This window comes from Macaca nemestrina, chromosome 9 (genome assembly GCF_043159975.1).
Source record: "Macaca nemestrina isolate mMacNem1 chromosome 9, mMacNem.hap1, whole genome shotgun sequence".
NCBI lineage: Eukaryota > Metazoa > Chordata > Mammalia > Primates > Cercopithecidae > Macaca > Macaca nemestrina.
Window position 1 is genome coordinate 132549744 of NC_092133.1, and position 13682 is coordinate 132563425.

The window sequence follows — 13682 nt, forward strand, 5'->3', positions numbered from 1 at the left end:
AGCACTTTGGGAGGTCGAGGAGGGAGGATAGCTTGAGGCTAGGAGTTCAAGACCAGTCTGGGCAACATAGCAATACCCCATCTCTACAAAAAATTAAAAAAAAATAGCTGGGCATGGTGGTATGCACCTGTAGTCCTAGCTACTCTGGGAGGCTGAGGCAGGAGGATCATTTGAGCCCAAGGGTTGGAGGCTGCAGTGAGCTGTGATTGTGCCACTGCACTCCAGCCTGCGTGACAGAGCAGAGTCTCATTAAAAAAGGAAAATGGGTAAAGGTCCCTTATGTACAGGCTTTTATGGCCCTTTACTGGCCTATGCTACTTCCAGGCACCAGGAAATCACGGCTAAGGCATTCCCTCCTAGCTGCTCCCCCCAGAAGGCCTACACCCTCCCCCAGAGTCTCCTCAGCACCCCCAATTCAGGGGGAGGGTTCCCACTAGGTCTGTAACACAGGATTCCACCCTAAGGTCATCAGGTACCCCTCCCCCTTATCCATCTATCCCCAGCCTATCCCCCCGACTGCCTGAGGAAGTAAACCCAACCAGTACCACCAAAAGTGGAGTCCTGTATCAGCCCCTGAAATCAAACCTGTGTCCATTGTGGGAGGTAGCCAACAGGAATAAAGGAATAATCAGAGTACATGCACCTTTTTCTATGCCTGGCTTGGCTTTATGCAAGGAAAAATCTGGCCAGTTCTTAGAGAATCCAGGAGAGTTTATAGAAGAGTTTATTAAATTGACCATGTTCTTTGATTTAACTTGGCATGACTTGTAAGTATTGTCATCCACTTTCTGTGCTGCAGAGAAGAAGCAGAGAAAAAGGTGTATGGTTAAGCCAGTTAATCCTAACAATGTTAACGAAGTAACTTAGGGAAAAAATGAAAATCCCATTCTGTTTCAGGGCTGTTTGGTTGAGGCACTCAGGAAATATACTAAGGTAAATCCAGACACCCCAGAAGGGGAAGCTGTCTTGGGTATGCATTTTATGACTCAGTCTGCCTCTGACATTAGAAGGAAGCTATAAAAAGCAGCAGTGGGACCCCAAACCCCGATAAGCCAACTCTTGAACTTGGTCCTTAGAGTTTACAATAGGGACAGGGCAAAGTGGGCAGAGAGACCCAAAAGAAATAGTCAAAAAGCACAATTGCTAGTGAATGCTTTAAACCATCTCAGGGTTAAAGCATTAAGATAGCCCCCTCAGGGTTACCTATCCCAAGAAAGTATCACGAGATCAGCATCTGGGATACCCAGATGAAAGCCCCTGACTGGCTGGTCCCTGGGCTGGAATCAGCGTGCCTACTATAAGCAAGAGGGCCATTGTCAATGAGAATGTTCTAACCATCCTGGTGAAAGAGGGTAGGGAGAAAGCGACCCATCAATACTAGAGCTAACCTTCTTCCATTCGCTCCCAACCAGCTGCCTCGCTCAAGTAAAATTATTGGGGGTCCTGGGCCCTTGACCTGACTGGCAGACATTTTCCCTCTGTGGTAGACAAGTGGTCAACTGAATGCTTCTCTTTGGTGTCTGCTGCTGAGTGGACTGTCTGCTGGCTCAGATCTCCCCTTGAGCAATGGGGTTTGCTCCCTCCCTTCTAGGGGATCCCCCTCCTTGACTCTCCCTGTTTTCCATACCTATCAGGGCAAACAAAATTTGGCCAGGTAGACAGGACCCAATGTTGCAAATAACTTGGATCCAGCGGTCTTGGATAGGTCACTTTGTGTGATGTGTGTTGTGTCTAGTGTGCTATCAAATTGGCTTATAAGTAAAAGATCGCTCATAAATTAAACACATAAGACTAATCTAAACTTGTTAGTTTAAAGGGAATATTGCATCTTCTAAAATTTAACTTTAAAATTTTTATCTAGGTAAACCACTGATATTTGTAGGCTTTAGAATGATTAAAATGGCTTTAAATGATGAGCTTTTTGTGTGGTTTAAAGTCTTAAAATTATGGAATGGTTCCTTATCTATAAAGTCTCAATATCTGATAGACAGTTTAGGATTCCTTGCTTCCTAGGTTTATATAAAATATGCCACAGAAGATGTATCCTTTATTGGGAAAAAGAATAGTTTTCGTCTAAGTCAGAAGTTATTAAAAAGGAAGTTCAAAATATAAAGACACCAGTAAGTAGAAAAGAGACATGTAAAAAAAAGTTATTGGTAAGGAAGGATATTAAAGAGTAATTTTCTATAAAAAAGATCTTATATGATAAATTCTTGTCCTAGGGCAGAATGACTGATTATTTAAATAAGCTGTAGTATTAGACAAGCCAGAGAGTCCAAGCGTGTCAGAGGTGGTCTAAGTTGTGATAAGGTTCGTAAAGGGGAATTTATAAAGGAATTTTGTGTGTAATTAATTTGGCTGTCATTAAAAGAGAATTGTTTCTAATAGTCTTTCTAGAGAACGGTCCCATGTTAAAACAAGGTTTTCCTAAGGTATAGATTTGCTGTTAATAAAATTACAAAAATGTTTGCTTTTCAATTCTATAACTTGTTTCTTTGAAAAACTTCACAGATTCTGATATGTTTAGGCCATGTCCCCCATCAAATCTTGAATTGTAGCTCCCACAGTTCCGACACGTCACGGAAGGAGCCCAGTGGGAGGTAATTGAATCATGGGGGTGGGTCTTTCCTGTGCTGTTCCCGTGATAGTGAATAAGTCTCATGAGATCTGGCAGTTTTAAAAACGGGAGTTTCCCTGCACAAGCTGTCTTTTTACCTGCTGCCATCCATGTAAGGTGTGACTTGCTCCTCCTTGCCTTCCACCATGATTGTGAGGCCTCCCCAGCCACGTGGAACTGTAAGTCCATTAAACCTCTTTCTTTGCTAAATTGCCCAGTCTTGGGTATGTCTTTATCGGTAGCATGAAAACGGACTAATACAGATTCCTAACTCAAAAGTTCAACTGTTGTGTCAGGCTGCTTTTGGTGCTGTCCCTGTTTGAGAAGGCCTGCAATGATAACTGTCTCCGTTAGCTTTTTCATCAGTGCCTTTAATATTGTTTCCTCTGGTTCCCACTGTTGTTATGGCCTGATGCTAAAATAATTTATCTTACTGGCCTTTAAAAGCAATGTTTTCCCCTGGTATAACTTGAATCTGTAGTCTTCGTTTTTCCTTGATGTATAAGCTTATTTTTGGCTTTTAGGTTTTGACTCTTATATTGCTTAAAAGGGTTTTAAGGGCTAATGAATGCCTACCTACCTCCATTCCTGTTTGGCCTAGAATGTTTAGTTGGCTGTAAATCCCTTGGCCAAAGAGAATCCCAAAGAAACCTGAACAACTCAGGCAATGACAGGAAATAGGGGGTTGGACATGCCTCACTGTGCCTCCCCTTGAAATTTAGGCAAGCTGCAAATGGTCTTTCAACATAATGAAAATAAAAGATAGCCCTTTCCCACCGAGGAAAAGAACAGCTTCCCCTATTCAACCAGCAGCTTTGCCTTACTGAAAATTTTTAAAAAAGGACTCCCTCACCACTGGATCAATGACCACTTATCAGGTATTGTAAAGTGTCCTCACTGCTATTAAACTTCAGGGAATCACTAGCTGGGTATACCTGTCCGGGATGAAACCTGTTTCTCTTAAGTCCCCACAGGTATAAGAGGAGGACACCATGACTCACACTTGTGAACCCCTAGAAAACTTAAAGCTGCTGTTTCACAAATGCACAAATAACATGACAAGGAAGAGTGTGTGCAATAATAAACCACACCTATTCTCACTTTTTTTTTTTTTTTTTTTACCTTTCCTAAGACCTCTGACAGCTATTTTATTATTACTAATTTTTGACCCTTGCTTAACTTCTTTTTTTTTTTTTTTTCCTGAGATAGAGTTTCACTCTTGTTGCCCAGGCTGGAGTTCAATGGTGCGATCTCGGCTCATCGCAACTTGTGCCTCCTGGGTTCAAGCGATTCTCCTGCCTCAGCCTCTTGAGTAGCTGGGATTATAGGCATGCACCACCACGCCCGGCTAATTTTGTATTTTAGTAGAGATGGGGTTTCTCCATGTTGGTCAGGCTGGTCTCGAACTCCTGACCTCAGGTGATCCATCTGTCTTGGCCTCCCAAAGTGCTGGGATTATAGGCATGAGCCACTGCTCCTGACTGCTGTTTAACTTCTTAGTAAAGTCTGTGTCTTCTAGACTACAACAATTCCACGTGAAGATGATGCTGCACAAGGCTTCCCACCCATCCAGTCGTCTGACTCAGAGAATACAAACATCCTGCCATGGGGCCCCTTAGATCAGGTCCAGAGATTTTACTCCTCCAACACTAGGCAGGGCCTATGCCCATAAAATCAGGAAGAAGCAGTTACAGAAGAAAGACCTCTGTTCTTCTGCTGTCCCCTTAAGAGTAAAGAGCAATATCTAATCTTTGAGAGGGAAATGAGAGAGGAGACCAACAGGACTTACCTCCCTATCCCCACAGGATGAAGTGAAAAAACCAGCAGGAACCAGCAGATGGTGACAAAACCAGGTGCCTGGCTGCCCTCATTGCTCATTCACGTAAGATACTCCCATCAGTGCCATTTCAGTTTACCAACGCCATGGCAACAACAGGAAGCTACCTACAAGGCAGTGACTCGGAAGTTATTTCCTCTTTCCTAGAAAGTTCTGAATAACCCAACCCTCAATTTGCATGTGATTGAAAGTGGGCACAAGTGGATATAAATGCAGTTGCCAAGAGCCCACAAGTGCGGCTCTGGGCACACTGCCTGTGAGTTAGCCCGGCAAGGAGGGAGCAGTGCGGTTCAATAATAGATTGCTAACACCAGGGGCTCACTCTTGAATTCTTTCCTGGACAAAGTCAAGCAGTTCTGGGACTTGCCTGCGCTGCATCAATGCTATTTACAGAAACATGTGCATTCTATCTTATGTAATATATGACAGCTTTATTTGTTCCAAATAAATACTTGAGAAGATAAAACTCCATGGGTTTGTTAGATAAAATGACCCTATTATGCTCCCTTTAAAAACGTTCATGGGAGGGATGCCTTTTTTGGCATGTGAGGAGATGATCGTGAACTATCAAGGTAATTACTTACCTCCCAGGGACAAACACATGCCTTCTACTCGGTGACACTACCCTGATTGAGGATACCAGAAGTGGCCTCTGTTTCCCCAAAGTAGGGTTGCCAGATTTAGCAAGTAAAACCAGAGGATGCCTAGATAAATTTAAAAATAACAGATAAACAACCGTTTCAGTATGTCCCAAATATTGCATGGACAATATTTACGTTTATTGTTTTCCTGCGACTGAGCGTCCGGTATTTTCTCTGGCACCTCTACCCCAAAGGAGGGTGAAACCAAAAAGACCAAAAAATCCGAAGGACTAAATGCTTGGCTTCCAAGTTTAAGAATTGTGGTCTAGTGTAGAACAGGAAATAGTGGAAAGAATTCTTGCTGGGTTTTATTTTTCTGCCTGGGATGGGAAAAGTTCTGGAGTGCGTTAGAAAGTGGCTATGGTGACCGTAGCTGCTCTCTGCCCCTCTCTTTGCTCAGCTGCAGCAAGAGGGATAGAGGGCAAGAGACTCCGCAGGGGCCGGCAGCCAGGGCGTGGGCGCAGGACGTGAGCGCGGCTTTGAGCGGTTCCGCCCACTCCACCTCACCTGCGTCTGGTCCCAGAGAGCTGCGCGCCAGCAACCGGATGTCCCAGAGTTCCTCGCGGCCTAGCAGGTGCTCCAGGCCGGAAGCAGGCGTGTGCTGTCCTCGAGGGGCGCCCGTAGGTGCGGTGGGACCAACGCCACCTCTGCCGGGGTCGAGGGTCAAGGGTAGAGGCTAGGGCCGACCCACCGAGAAGCAGCACTAGGACGCTGCCGTGAAGGGGAAGAGGGAGCCGGCCGCGCGGGATCCCAATCTAACGCCAGGTAAGCCACGCACTACCCGCGCCCCACTCCCCCACCTCCCGCCGACGCTTAGGGCCAGGCCTGCGGAACCTAATGTCCCAGCCCGGGGACACCAAAACCGACGGAATGTGAGTGCAAAGGAGCGGTTGTGAGTGGAGAAACCATTTCTGTCCTCGCTCGTCTGAGTTCGCGGTGTGGGACGCTGGCGCCGGCCCCATTAGACAGTCACGCGCGCCCGGCTAGCACGGGGAGGCCACGACGCGTGCATGCACTCCGCCAGGGTATCCCCGGCTCACGGGGGTTGCAGCTAGCATTTGAGGCCAAGGTCAACGAACTAATGGCTGTGACCAGCCCTGCCCCGTGTCCTGCGCCCATGGGGGAGCCTCCTTGCCAAGTGGACTGTGTCCCGGTCGCTACCAGGGCGCATCCAATGGGAGTGGGATGACCCAGGCTGTCACCACCTGTGCGCCCAGATGGCCGTCAGGGAACTTGTGGAACGTAACGCTTATGCTATGCCGATTAGTGGCTGTTTGGCCTTAGACCGATACTTCACATCTGAACTCGTTTGCTCTCCTACGAAATGGAAATAATGCTCACTTCACTGGGTCACTCTGCTGCGTAAATGAGATAATGCACAAAGAGCCCATCCAGCGCCGTGCCTGGCCCATAGCAAAGGCGCCATATGCCAGCGGTGGTAGAAGTGATTTGTCTCTGGGCAGTCCCCGACCACATCCTCCCACTTGCCTCTTCCAGGCTCTCTGTGTCTCCTAATTCTGTTTGATTAAAATCACCTTGTCAAGAAGGGCCGTTCAAGTTTCCAGGTGGAACGGTTATTTAACTTTTTCTGGGATCATTCATTGCGTTTTAGCCTTTTATCTGATGGGGGAATGAAGCCTTTAATTTATCAGTGGAGCTTGTTAGGAAGGAAGTTTTTGGAGCAGAGAGCCCTTCTCGGTTTTGAGGATCATAGCGGATGGCAGGTGCAGCCTGAGAGAGCGAGGTGGCACAACACTGGTCTGGGCCCTGCAGCTGGCACAGGGTGGTGCTCAGGTGTCTCCAGCAGTTGACCAGGAAACGCCTGGATGCCCGGAGCTGGCGGGCAAAACACCAGGTAGTAGTGTACTTCAGCGTCACACTGGCAGGTGTGTGTTCTTGGCCAGGGCAATTAGCTTCAAAGTGGAACGTCAGCAGGAAGAGAACGGGGCTTTCACACAGGGCCGGACATGACTGATGAGCTCTGGGTGTGGTTTTCAGCTGCAAGAGAGGAAAGGCAGCTAATTAGATGAGCTAATACTATCTGGAGATTTGGCTGACCCAGGTGGAGATGGAAAGAATCACAGCTTGGGGTAGGAAATTTTGTTTTGGTTTTGTTGCAGCCATCCTGACATAGGACAACAAGAAAAAAGAATTTTTTTTTTTTAAATTTTCGTGTAATGTGTACAGTGGACTTTGCTGGCCCAGAATGCATCCCTGAACTTTATCCTTATCCCTGAGTGAAGCCCAAGGATACGATTAGGCTGAGGATGTGATTAAGAGCGTGAGGGGCATTAGAGATAGGGTGAGAGTATTTGAGCATCATTGCTGGTAAGAAAATAAATGTTGAAAACACACTAGCCTATACATTTGGCTATGTCACTATATTCTCATGTCAAGTGGCCATGTCACAATGTAGTTTCATGGGTGCAGATGGAGCTTGGCAGTTTTGTGGCCCGTGTGGAAGAGAGAGAAAGGACTAAACCGTCTCCTTTGGATAGACATCCCAGGCTTCTGTCAGCAAGTGGGGAAGAGGAGGAAGGTCTCCGGGGCGCAAAATGGGCTCCTGAAAGGGATCTGGACTCCCAAAGTTAATGGCTCAGCTCATCCAGAGTATCCCTGTGGAGTCCTTTCTGGGAGGGGAGAAATAAAATGCCATCAGCCTGGATCTTACTGGAAGTGATGCTCGGTCCAAGCCCTTTCCCGCTGTGACAGTCTTGCAGGGCGGGCCCAGCATTCCCATAACTGCTTCCCGCCCAGTTACTCAAATTGCCCACATCTTAGCTGGCCCCACCTGGGAAGAAGACCAGGATGAATTTGAACCTGACATGAGCCCAAGTTATCACCCACCGCTTCCCAGGACATGCTGCTGCTACTGCTGTGTCCATCTCGAGGACCTTTGCTACAGCCGTGGTTTTCTCCATTACCCACTCCGAATGCTGCCTCATCCCCCTTTTTTTGCGGGGGGGTCATATCTAAGCTTTCTCTAAATGTCACACCCAATATTTTGCTGTGTTTGAAATACCTCTCAGCCCTTTTTCCCCTTCTCTGGTCTAATTGCCTCTTCCATCTCTGCTTACCTGAACTGGTTTAATTTCCTTGAAACATGTCTCCTTGCCCCTAGTCTGTTCCTCTTCTAGTCAGTTCACTTGCGACTCTGATCCTTCCTTGGTTGGCTGGTTGTTTTTGACATTGGTGCTCCTAATTTCCTGTAGACTGAGGTCCCAAGCTCCCTAATTTGGAAGCTGGGGCCTGTAACAACCTAGCGTCAGCGTGTTTCCAGTGAAGTGCGTCGTCCCGTCTTCCGGCTCCTGTCCACTCTAGTCAAATTGGGTTTCTCGCTGTCCCCAGCCATACTGTGCACCAACTTTTTATTTGCCACAGTCATCCTCTACTTTTCTGCTTGGTGAAATCCTGCTCATGTTTTGGGATTCCTGTCAATTCTGTCAATTTGGCCGTAGATTCTTTCCTATAACCTTCCTCACCATTAGAAATGCAGTTCCTTCCCTTCTTTGGGTTCCAAAGTCTGCACATACTCCTTGGTCGTGACTTAACATGTTGAGTCATAATTACATACCCTTTCCCCTACCAGTCTGTAATCTTATGGAGAGATGACATCTCTAGAATTCTGTAGGGCTTCCAATTCTCTATTAGTGTTTCCCAATGTGTGTCTTAGAACACTAGTTCTGCTGGCTGTTCATAAACACCTCTCTAGAGCTTGTTGTGTTATAAATGCTGTTAGGAATAGTTTGCACATAGGTAGGTGCGGCTGTTGGTGTCCTGTGTTTCACAGATAAAATTGAGGAACTTGCTCAAGGTTCAAGCTAGTAAGTGGCAGAGCCACAGTCAACCCAGGCAGCCTTGTTCCAAAGTCCGCGTGCTTCCCTACCGCACCGCATCACCTCTCTGGTTAATAGGTATCATAGGATGAGAGTTCCAAGAAATGAAAGCACACCTTGCACTGGGCTGAACAAGGTGAACTAGGTAGGTCTTTGCTGCAGGGTGCAGAGCTGTCCCAGAGCTTTCCTAAGTGACTGCACATGGGCAGCTTCCAGGAGGATTGGGTTAACAGCACTCCTCACACCTTCTTGGCTGCCGAACTTATTTTTCCCATAGATTATCTTGCAGGGTAATGTCTGTAGAATAGAATTTGGAAAACATTACTTCAGATCAATGTTTCCAAATTCATACCACACTGTAAGTTTGTGAATTATTCAAATTTTAACCTGGATGGTTTTAATTATAGAGGGGTATGACATATATTTATAATCACGTTCATGAATGACAGGTCACCAATATTTCCTTGTCTGGCCAACCTGAGGGGCTGCTTGCCTGGCCGTCTCCTCTCAGGGCCAGGGGAGTTGAGTTGGGAACCTCCCCTTCTCTGACACCTGCTCTGCAGAGCGTTGTGTGCCAGGGAAGGCAGGCAAGTGGGTACCAACATTTTATTGCTACTGGGCAGAAGTTGAGGCTGCGAATGGCGATGTGCTGACACTGTGGGAGAGGCTGAAGGGGCACCTCCGGGGGGATGCAGTCAGTAGGGGATAGAAAGCGGGCAGAGCTGGGCTGGTGGGGCATGGGGTCGTGGAGCTCCAGGTGGGTGGTGACTGCAGCGTCAGCTCAGCAGAGCATTCTTCTCTTGCCAGAGCCCTGCCCCTCAGGCCCACAGAGGCCCTGTCCTCCCTTACATCTCCCCTACCCACCTACCCAGCCTCATTGTGTTCCTTGAGGGGAAGGCGCCCAGCATTTGTTTCAGTTCATAGTTTTTAAAGGTGTGAAGCTGTTGGTTGGATCCCATTTTGTAGACGGGGAAGAATGTGTCATAGTTGGGTGGTTGGGAAGCGTGACTCTGGAGCACTTGGGCCGCTTTGGTCAGCTCCGGCCTCAGTGGAGACATTGTTGTGTAGAAGCTTTAGGGAGCTTCTTGCCCTGTCTCCCACTGTCTTTCATCCTCCCCCAGGACAGCCGTTTAAGCTCCAGCAGGGCGATGGTGAGTCTGAGCAACGGTGAGCTCAGCTAAGGCAGAGAGTCCCACAGAACTGTCTCTCTGAGCACGTAATCTGTGTGGGTGCCCTGGGATGCAGTGTCTGCTGTGCAGGGAGAGAGGTTTGCCTGGACCATCCACTTGCTTACCTATTTTCCCTTATTTGGCAGAGAAGCTAATTATGGCCAAACTCTTAGAGGGAGGGGTATGACGTGTTAACTGTCTGTACCCACGGCCCTACCGGAATGCCTGCCATAGGGTAGCTCTTTAATGCGTGTTTTGGACAAATGAATGATTAGTGGCGTACACCCTCGCTCCGTGGTAGCTATTGATGTGTTGGGACACAGAACTAGGATCCAAGCCCGTGTCCTGCATGCCTGCCGCCAAATGGCATCCCTGCAGCAGCAGGGACCTTGCGCCTGTCCAAGTCCGTTTGAATGGCTCGGTTGTGCTGTGTAGGGCGGGAGCTGGTGTCGGCCCCATCCTGCCCCAGGCACTCACTTGCCAGGCCCAACAGGAGCTGCTGCGGGAGATGGGGGAAAGGGAGCGGATCCGCTTCTCAGGAATGCCTGAGTCAGGCCCCTGTCTCCACGGTTTCTGTTCATGTGGACTTAGTTCTAGGGCCCTTCTGATCTCTGAGATGTTAAACTTCTGTTGAGGGGCAGTCCCTAGATAGAAAATGTTCCCGAGTGGGTGCAGAAAGAGATGACGGACATCTGAGGTGGCTTGACCTCATAGCAGGCAAGTCTTCCATTTGGGGCCTCTTAGCTGAGGAGCTTTGGGGCCACCAGGTAGAGCCTGCATAGGGGGCTCGCCGCAGTGGTTCTCCTTCGTTCCCACTCGCGCCCTCGGCCCCCTGCCATTGTGGCTTCTGACTTTCACCAGGAGGTCTCTAGTTTCCACCCTCCTGAGCCCATCCACAATTGAATAAGGAAGGCTTGTCCCCAGCCCCGGCATGCTCACTGCTGCTTCCTGGAGTCTCCTCAACCAGCCAGCATGTTTGAACCCTGACTAGATGGCAGGTACGGTGCAAGGCACGGGGGATCCAGTGATGGATGAGACACAGTCACTTCCTTCAGAGAGCTCATGGTCTAGCTGAGGAGACAGACACATGTGACATGGAAACAGCACACCATATATAGCGAATGTTCTGCTGCATCGCAAAGAGTGCGGGAAGCTAGAAAGGGGTGGAGAGAGGAGGGAAGGGGAGAATGACTCTGGAGACCGTAACAGTTTGCCACAGGGCTTAGGTAATGGCGAGTCTCTCTTAAGAGTCACCCTCTGCTAAAGCAATTACTTTTCATTTTTGTGCTTTTAGTAGCAAAATAATTTTTCTAAACTTCTGCATGGATCACCAAAGAACGAAAACAAAAGCATAGTGCCTGTGGTGAATTGGGAGCAGAGTGAGGATGGGGGGTGGGGGTTGGGTGCTCTCTGCCTGGCCGCATCTGTGTGCCTGCCCTTGTTTCAGAAGTCCGGCTTCTGCTGTCCCTGAGGTGGTCATACACCCATTCAGGTTGCTGTTGAGCACCACTTTGCCTTGGAAGGGCCTGGAACCTACAGGCTTGTTATAGACAAATCTACAGGTGACCTTGTCATTCCTGCCTTGGACTCAAACTGGACAGCTAGGCTTTTCTTTTGGGGAAGTGATGCCTAAATATAATACAGGTAGGAAGGGGTGGATTTGAGTGCGGAATCATTTCCTTTTCCTAGCGTGGGATGAGTTGGTGACTTCCTGGAGCTGTGTGGTGTGTGAGCCTGTAAGGGAAGGTGCCACTAGAGTGGCCAGTGTCTCTGAAGGGGAAAGGCCTGTTGTGGGACTTGTCAGTGCAGAGAGCTCTGCTGGAAGAACTGTACTTTCTGGTCAGACCATGCCTGTAGTTCCCCAGGGAACCCAGGGAGCTCTGTGGGGCTCTCTGCAGGTGGCTAAGCGGACACCTGCTGGGAGAAGGTGAGAGGCCAGGCCAGTAGAGGTGAGTTCAGCTGCCCTGTCTGTAGGTGTGGCTGTTGCGATTCACCTGCAGCCCGGCCTCGTGTTCACAGTGCCGTGGACCCTAAGCACATCATTTTCCGTGTATTGGCTTAGTTGATCCTCATGACAACCCCATGCGTTAGGTATTATTTTTACCCTCCTTGTGCTAATGAGGAAATTCAGGCACAGAGGTTCCCTGGGTAATTAGTGGTAGAGCTGGCATTCACATTGAGGCAGTCTGGCCTCCCAGAGAATGCACCTGAGAACTTTCTATACAGGGCACAGCAGCTTCATGAGAGAAGGATCCTCCAGTGTCTCACAACCGGGGATTCTTATGTGCGGCTTCTGCTGTAAGTGACCAGTTGGAGAACACTGTGTGTGTGTAGTTTGTATTAAACACCCTCCTGATGCAGGCACGTGGAAGCTGGTGCCAGGGTGCTTTGCTGACCAGTAGAGACAGGTTACAAGACATGGAGTGTTCCTCAGAAAGCAGCTCCTGCCCGGCAGATGACTTCCAGCTGCCTCGACCTGTCACTCTGTGCTGGTCTCCCAGCGGGCAGCCCCTGCTTAGGGAGACATGGGGGACTCTGGAATCAGGGCTGCACACCAACAGGGGAACGTGTTGGTTTTATTCCTCCTTCCCTGACTCAGTGCCCTCCTACCCATGATGCCCTCGGCTGTGTGCCCTTTACAGAAGGGGTGTGTTCTAGCTGGGTGCCTGACTGGCAAGGGAGGACTGTGAAGGGCTCCTCACAGGCAGGCAGCACCCGCGCCCAGGTCTCACGGACCGTGGGTCTCCCAATGTTAAGCGCTTCCCAGGTGGCTGCGCAGCACCAGCAGGTGCCCCCTCTCCAGGCCCTTGGCTTTGGCTGCCTTTTCCTGCTTCTTGGCTCTTTTTCTGCTCCCTCACTTTCATTAGAAGCTTCTCTTTTTGTGAGAAATTTATGAATAGGAGGAGGTTTGTGGTGGGAGAAGGCAGAGAATGGAAGAATTATTCTGGATTATCTGTGGGTTTTCATTAGCTGCTCTTTCTGTGCCTCATTGCCAGGGATGAATAAGATTTGCTTCATAAAGGATCAGGATGCTTGTGCCATTTTGCAAGTAGAAGTTCAGGAGTTTTTCTCAGAATCAAACATTAAGCTAGAAAAACAAATCCAACATAAAACCCTGAAGCAAAAAAGGAATCCAACAGAAAATGCCATTCTGTTCAAACTTATGGCCTGCAGAAAAATTTCAAAAATATTCCTTCAAAGGGCCAAGCAGCAGGCCTCCCGTTTAAGCGCTGCAACTGTTATAGGATGCCTCTCTCTCACATAGCGCTTTGAAACATTACCCTTCTCATCCTGCGTGATCAAATGCCTTCTCTTGCTGCCTCTCATTCTGCGGTCCTGAATAGGGTGGCTATTGTTCTCCAGCAGGGCATGCTTTCACTGCCACATCATTCTGGCAAAGTATTGACACAAACCAGCATTATTCCTGGATCTGCCTTTCTCTTTGGTCCCCTTTCTTCTGGGCCTAAAGAGATCACATCCAGGAAGGCAGTCGGGTTTTGTAGGTTGGGGTGGACTCTGGGTGCCTCCTAGTGGGCTTTTTGGCCATGAAGGGACTGCTCTATTCTGCCCCCCACGGTGCGT

General features: G+C 48.6%; 1 long non-coding RNA gene across 1 annotated transcript; it reads right to left on the reverse strand.

Moving 5' to 3' along the window:
* Window positions 1–706: 706 nt before the first annotated feature.
* Window positions 707–4915, reverse strand: LOC105490596 (uncharacterized). The gene is made up of 2 exons (XR_011607396.1): window positions 4407–4915; window positions 707–793 (listed from the first exon to the last, which is right to left on the reverse strand). It is a non-coding gene; the product is annotated as an uncharacterized lncRNA (long non-coding RNA).
* Between the last annotated feature and the right edge of the window lie 8767 nt (window positions 4916–13682).